The following is an 8,156-nucleotide window of genomic DNA, read 5'->3' as shown; positions in this document are numbered from 1 at the left end:
TGTCACATATAAACTATAAACAACATCAAAAACAAATATGTCATAAATAAACTATAAAAAGACTCATGTCCGCCTGGTCAACAAAAAAGCATTTGCTCCAACTTTGAACTTTGGAAGTTCTACTGATTCAACTACCCGATTAGGAAGATCATTCCACAATGCAAGGATCGACAGTTTGGAAGTTACCATTTGAGAGAGAGAGAGAGAGAGAGAGAGAGAGGAGAGAGAGAGAGAGAGAGAGAGGAGAGAGAGAGAGAGAGAGAGAGAATATCATAGTCATCTCTGTCAACTAATCATTACAATGAAATACGACGTTCTGTTGCATCCCTTGATAGGAGCTTTGCGGATTTTCCCGTATCCGGGTTCGTCTTGAGTCTGAGGGGGGGGGGGAGGGAGTGAGGGGGAGTGGAGGTAGAATGGTCATTACGCTAGAGAGAGAGAGAGAGAGAGAGAGAGAGAGAGAGAGAGAGAGAGAGAGAGGAGTTTATATTTTTTATGCAGGTTGCTTCTTGAGTCTGATGGTAACTATGCTAATGTTGCCGGTAAGGATTTATTTAGTTCTTTAGGATTTTTCTTAATTTTTTTTATTATTTCAGTTTACAATTAGTTGATTTTAGTAGTTTTCACAATGTCGGAATGTGGTATTTTTTATGATAATTAGCGTTTTATATTTTAGACGTTGCTTTGATCCAATTAATTGAAACAGTGAATTAAAGTATTATGTGTTTACATTATTAGGTTAATTTTATACAAAATAGAGAGAGAGAGAGAGAGAGAGAGAGAGAGAGAGAGAGAGAGAGAGAGAGAGAGAGAGAGAGGAGAGAGAGAGAGAGAGAATTTTATGACAAGACGTATATAAGAATAATTACGAATACTGTAGCTGTAATTGAACGTGTAATATCACATCCACATAATTACCTAGAGCTAAATTACCATACAAAGAAACCTGCCCTTGTAAAAGGAACCCAAATCAAGCTGCATCATCAAAGTTAGCACCCTTTAATCCTAGATCAACACATGCCGGGTCAGGCCAGCGATGACATAATGATATATCCGCGAACCGACCTCCCGTTTTTCTAGACGCTGGCAACTCGCCCCGTGGGAAGAAAGAGAAGAAGAAGAAGAAGAGCGAGTCGAAAAGATAAAGGGGCCGTGAGTGACTTGAAGCTCTCCAGTTGTCGTGGTGGTGTGTGTCGAAGTAGGTGTATCGTCAGTGGCAGAGGTAAGTACCGGCTGACACATGCAATACACACATGCTTTTCTCGCTATGTCGTGCGTTGCTCCGAAGACATTATTCTGTCGAGTAGAAATGTATCGAAATGTATTTCAGATAAATAGCGTTCATAAATGAGCTTTGAGTATTGCTGCTGAAATAGGTTCGCAAATTTGATGGTTTATAGATTGCATATTCTTCTCTTGCAACAAGGCGTCGTTGCCACTGCAATTGGTATGAGGACAGAGGTGGTGTTGGTGTGTGTTTCGGTGTGAATGGAGTAGCAGGTAGAAGATTGGGTTTTCTTTTGTTACCGACACTAGATTTTATTTTACTCTAAAACCCGACTAAATTCAATCCTTTACTGCGTATTATGCTTTACGGTAATTGTGAAAATTGTTAATATTTTAGCAATTCACCAGAATAATAACAAGTAAGAAAATTTACTTACAAGATTGTATCAGATTTGGAAATTTTTGCACAAATTTTGTCATAGACAAACAAAAAATGAAAAATAATGGTGATTTCAACGGGGGTGTTGAAAGTGATCCTAAGGCAAAGATATTGGATAATTTTTTTTTATTGTAAAATAATATAGTTTTTTGAAAGAATTGAGATTACATTATAACATTAAATATCCAAAAATCAAGTCTATATGGTACTTGAACTAACAGAGAGAGAGAGAGAGAGAGAGAGAGAGAGAGAGAGAGAGAGTGAGAGAGAGAGAGAGACGGAGAGAGAGAGAGATATGAAGATTGGACCAAGGAAATTGATAAATAAATTATTAAAGAATTAATTCTTCAGATCAAAACTAACACAAATATGTCAATACGATACAAGACATACAAACTATGATTTAATGATTTAATTAATTACAGCACAGATAATGTAATTGATAAGATAACTTAGGAATATGTCAACATATCCATCTATACATATATGCATGCACACATATATGTACAGTATATACAGTATGTATGCATACATGTGTATATAATATATATATATATATAGTATATATATATATATATATATATATATATATATTATATATATATACATACATACATACATACATACATACACGAGTGTGTATGTTTGTACACGCAGATACAAAGAGTATTTCCCGAATATTAAACAGAAAACCATTAAGCCATTGATTCATAGATAAAAGAAAATATCCTGAACTACGACGTAGGCCTTTATTTCTTTCCTCATAAAAAAAGGCAAAAATCTGAAAAGAGCCATCTGTGTGAAATGAGTGACAAATGGTAAGTAGACAGTAATGACGAAACTTGGCTTAACAGTGAACAAACCCATTTTTCTCCTGCCAAGGTTTTTCTTTGGGTCGTTTTGCCTATGTATGGCTCCCATCGGCACCATTGCTTTTTTAGGTTTTATTCGTAAAAAAAAAATTATATTAATTTTTTTTGTCTACGTGCAGGATATGTTTCTTGTATTTATTTTTCTGTAACCGGCTTTTTTGTTTCGTTGTTTAGGTGTTTTCTCGCTTTGTATTTTGCCTGTTTAGAAAAACAAGCACATGTGTGTTTGTATATATATATATATATATATATATATATATATATATATATATATATATATATATATATATATATATATATATATATATTCTATTATTTCGAAAGTAATGAATATGTTCGTATTTTTGGTTTGTTTAGTTTGAGTTGATAAATGTCTAATAAATGTACATTGTAATCTTTTATAGCCATATCACGTATAGAGCCGTATACGTTTTAGGATCTCCTCATATATTAAAAAGGATATATGTTTAAGAACTTTAGCTTTCCTTTTATATTCGTTTTTACTCAGTTTTGAATATTATTAATACTTAAGTTTAAATGATCACATTTTATGATGCATAAATCTTGAATTTTATATTTATCTTATTCAAACATTTAATTTCAAACCCTTTGATTTGTATTAAGATTATTTATAATTTTCCTTGCGTTCTAGTTAATTATAATAATTTTAATAATTTACATTTTTTTCTTACTTCTTAATAGTAACGATATTCACTACTCAAAAATGTTAAAACGCAAATATTACGTGAATCACTGATATTGACATTGAACTCGTATCAATCAGTTATAATTAGCCAGAAAGAGACCAAGAGATGGGCCCCGCAAAATTTTATTAATTTTACATTTTTTTTCTTACTTCTTAATAATAACGATATTCACTACTCAAAAATGTAAAACGCGATTATTACGTGAATCACTGATATTGACATTGAAATCGTATCAATCAGTTATAATTAGTTCCACAAAGAGACCAAAAGATAGGCCCGCAATAGCTATAAAACTTCGACAATCAGCGTAACTCGCCCATTCTTTTAATTACAACGTCGTAACATCTTCACATTCTTTTAATTACAACGTCGTAACATCTTCACATTCTTTTAATTACAACGTCGTAACATCTTCACAATCTTTCAATTACAACGTCGTAACATCTTCACATTCTTTTAATTACAACGTCGTAACATCTTCACATTCTTTTGATTACAACGTCGGTAACATCTTCACATTCGTTTGATTACAACGTCGTAACATCTTCACATTCTTTCAATTACAACGTCGTAACATCTTCACATTCTTTTAATTACAACGTCGTAACATCTTCACATTCTTTTGATTACTACGTCGTAACATCTCACATTACGACGTAGTAATTAAAAGAATGTGAAGATGTTACGACGTTGTAATTGAAAGAATGTGTTACAACGTCGTAACATCTTCACATTCTTTTAATTACTACGTCGTAACATCTTCACATTCTTTTCATTACAACGTCGTAACATCTTCACATTCTTTTAATTACAACGTCGTAACATCTTCACATTCTTTTAATTACAACGTCGTAGCATCTTCACATTCTTTTAATTACAACGTCGTAACATCTTCACATTCTTTTAATTACAACGTCGTAACATCTTCACATTCTTTTGATTACAACGTCGTAACATCTTCACATTCTTTTAATTACAACGTCGTAACATCTTCACATTCTTTCAATTACAACGTCGTAACATCTTCACATTCTTTTAATTACAACGTCGTAACATCTTCACATTCTTTTGATTACTACGTCGTAACATCTTCACATTACGACGTAGTAATTAAAAGAATGTGAAGATGTTACGACGTTGTAATTGAAAGAATGTGTTACAACGTCGTAACATCTTCACATTCTTTTAATTACTACGTCGTAACCTCTTCACATTCTTTTAATTACAACGTCGTAACATCTTCACATTCTTTTGATTACAACGTCGTAACATCTTCACATTCTTTTAATTACAACGTCGTAGCATCTTCACATTCTTTCAATACAACGTCGTAACATCTTCACATTCTTTTAATTACAACGTCGTAACATCTTCACATTCTTTTGATTACAACGTCGTAACATCTTCACATTCTTTTAATTACAACGTCGTAACATCTTCACATTCTTTTAATTACAACGTCGTAACATCTTCATCAACACAATAACAAACGTTCAATGTCACGCCGCCAGCGAGGCGCCCTGTCAATTTCTGTTGCGGTCTGCCCAATTAAGAGGGTCATCTCGGGTTACCCCTTTTTACGCTGCCGTCCAGAAGCCCAAGTCGCGGTATCTGATGTCAGGCTGTTGGAGGTGTTGATGAAGTCAAGGGATGATGTCACCGAGGTCATGCAGAATAACCGGTGTGTTCTTTCTCTTTGACGTCAGGGAAAGAATCAAATCAAGAGAAAGAAGCAAAAAGGTAGCCGTGTTAGGTTTACTGCTGCCCGAGTAGAGCCTGCGGTTTTGAGCTTACTTTTACTTTTCGTTTTGTTCCGGCTGATATCCAGTTATCCGCTCTTTTTTTCGTTCTCTTCCAGCGGTCTTCGATTTCATTGTCGGTAATTAATAACACCGCCGCACATCATTTCTCTCTCTCTCTCACTCTCTCTCTCCTCTCTCTCTCCTCTCTCTCTCTCTCTCTCTCTCTCTCTCTCTCTCTCTGTCCAGCAGTTCTTTATGTATTTTTTCAATCTTGAAACGTCAACTCTGAACAGTCGATGATGACTCTAGGGTGAAAAAGCAACAGATTGGTCAGTACAATATTCATATTTATAGAATCCAATTCCTTATATATATATATATATATATATATATATATATATATATATATATATATATATATATATATATATATATATATAAGCCTGGCAGTTCATGGACTATTTTTTTTTAATTTTGTGACGTTCTTGCTTGGAACGGTTTGTATATAAACTCACGATCCATTGAAGTAAAGATAGTTGCATTCACCTCGCCTCTCAATTACAGCCTTCCGGCACTGTGTGTGTATGTGAGAGAGAGAGAGAGAGAGGAAGAGAGAGAGAGAGAGAGAGAGAGAGAGAGAGAGAGAGAGAGAGAGAAGTAAATTAGAGTTTTCGAGTTGCGAGTCGATAATGGATACTCCCCTATTAATTATCCATTGGCTACGTCAACAATACAGTGAGTTTGTAATGATTGCTTCCATTTGAAACTTAATTATTTTTGTGATATATTCCTTTGGGTTCCTAATGGCGTCTCCTGCTCAGTGACGGGCCAAACTTCCAAAATTCCAAACATCCTATTCGACAACATTGGAATGAGAGAGAGAGAGAGAGAGAGAGAGAGAGAGAGAGAGAGAGAGAGAGAGAGAGAGAGAGAGAGAGAGATATGTTTTCATGTGTCACTGTAATTAGCAGCAAATTATCCCAAGAATGTATGAGCGGAATTGAATGGAAATTTATCCATGATCTATCAGGTAACTTTCTGGAGATTATTTTATATAGTGAAAATTTAGATAGGTCTACTGTCTAATTGACAAAAGTTGAAGGATTTCAGTCACTCTGTCAAGTTACATCAAATGTTGTTGACCCAGTATTAAAGTATCATTCTAACGTGCACATGAGCTTAATAACTGTACTCGTTAGTACATTACGTAAATATTTAATTGTTTCGCATGCGATATAATTTTCAATTAGAGGCCTTCATCCTCTTGTGTTTAGAAGACGTTTGAGTTATGGAGTTTTATATATTCGATTTTTCACTTCTTTTACCAAAGGATGACTGCAGCACAATGGTGTATAGAAATTCGTTAGACACGACCATATTATTGTAAATGAAAGGAACAAGTAACGCTGAATTGATATTTTGATCAAAACTAACTTTCCTGTATTGATTTTGACAGTTTCCTTTCATCAGCATTAGTTTTCTCTCCTCTCTCTCTCCCTTTGCTTTGGCTGATTTTTTTTCTCAACATTTCTTTGGCTACATTATCAGAAATATCTTTCCCACATTAATATCTCAATCCATGGCGGTTTATTGTTCTTTTTTATTGCATTATCTTACCTCTTAAAAAAATTAACGATGATTCTAGACTTTAAAAACGTGAAAAAGGAGAAAAATCCCAACTTGGCAACATCTCTCTCTCTCTCTCTCTCTCTCTCTCTCTCTCTCTCTCTCTCTCTCTCTCTCTCTCTCTCTCTCCTCCTCTCCTCTCTCTCTCTCTCTCTCTCTCTTATTTACTATTTTACCATAAAACTTTATATATATATATATATATATATATATATATATATATATATATATATATATATATATATATAATCAGAAGCTAGGATGGAGTGACGAACTAAGAAAGAAAAGGAAACTTGAAGTCTTCTCAGTCCCCTCCCCTCCTTTTTTTTCTCCAGACAACGTTAAGATCACCAGCAATAAATCTCTAGTCTAGCAAGGTCCAAGGGCTGCTTCCACCGTACGAGGTTGGGTTGATATACATGATTCCGTAGGACAAAGGGGAAAGATTGAGGGTTTGGGGGTTGGAAAGGGTAAGAGAAGGCGTAGGAAAAAGGAGATCATTACTATAGTTGTTTGAGAAGGTAAAATTTCCCTCTTTTTTCTTGATTGCATAGTTACAAATTCTTTGCATATCTGCTTTCGTTATGAGGAATGCATTTTTTCCCTACAAAATAAAAAAAATGCAATTTTTTTTATTTAATGTATTTTTCTAAGGAAATAGGATTGGTTTTATAAGCAAAATCTTTTCCTTCTATTTTCTTGACTGCATAGTTGCAAATTCTTAGCATAGCTGTTTTCATTACGAGGACTGCATTTTATTCCCTACACAAAAAATGCATTTTTTCTCCTGTTTTTCTCTAAAGAAATAGAATTGATTTTATAAGCAAAATCTTTTCCCTCCATTTTCTTGATTGCATAGTTGCAAATTCTTTGCATAGCTGTTTTCATTACGAGGAATGCATTTTATTCCCTACCAAAAAAATGCATTTTTTTCTCTTTTCTTGATTGCATAGTTGTAAATTCTTTTCATACCTGCCTTCGTTACGAGAAATGCATTTTATTCCCTACAAAAAAAAGGCAAGTTTCCCTTAATGGTTTTTTTTTTTTTTATAGAAATAGAATTGGTTTTATAAACAAAATCGTAATATAATTTTAAGCATTTATTCATTCCGAAGACGTTAGATTACATACTTTTATTTTGGAAAATGGTGGGAATATTTGCCAATTGAAAAAGACGAAAAGGGGGAAAAAGTCAAAAGATTTATCTTCCACTTTAAACTTTTTACCCATTGCCACTCCAAATAAAAAAAATAGATATTATAAAAGGGATACAAGGAAAACATTAAAAGAAAGGGCGGAGGAGAACTGTAAGTGTCTTTAACTGCGTCATAAAAGTCGAAGAATAACTACCGTAAGATCTTTGGATTTCTTTAACTGCCACCTCTCTCTCTCTCTCTCTCTCTCTCTCTCTCTCTCTCTCTCTCTCTCTCTATGTGTGTGGGAACGTTTATTATGGAATTCAGAACATGATAGGTTTTTGTCAGGGAAATGCATTTTTTTTTATTTTGCAGTTTGACATACACATACTAGGTTGATTTGTTGT

At 34.0% G+C, this 8,156-nt stretch overlaps 1 protein-coding gene across 1 annotated transcript in view; it reads left to right on the top strand.

Annotated features, from left to right (window-relative positions):
• The first annotated feature begins 1,159 nt into the window (after positions 1-1,159).
• Positions 1,160-8,156, top strand: part of LOC137617268 (uncharacterized) — a 52,065-nt gene continuing 45,068 nt past the window's right edge. The window contains exon 1 of the mRNA XM_068347258.1: positions 1,160-1,222. The gene's annotated coding sequence lies outside the window, so the exon portion shown is untranslated. The remainder of the gene's footprint in view (positions 1,223-8,156) is intronic.

The sequence above is a fragment of the Palaemon carinicauda genome, chromosome 23 (assembly GCF_036898095.1).
Source record: "Palaemon carinicauda isolate YSFRI2023 chromosome 23, ASM3689809v2, whole genome shotgun sequence".
NCBI classification, from domain to species: Eukaryota; Metazoa; Arthropoda; class Malacostraca; order Decapoda; family Palaemonidae; genus Palaemon; species Palaemon carinicauda.
The sequence above is the reverse complement of the archived record's forward strand: the minus strand, read 5'-3'. Positions and strand labels throughout refer to the sequence as shown.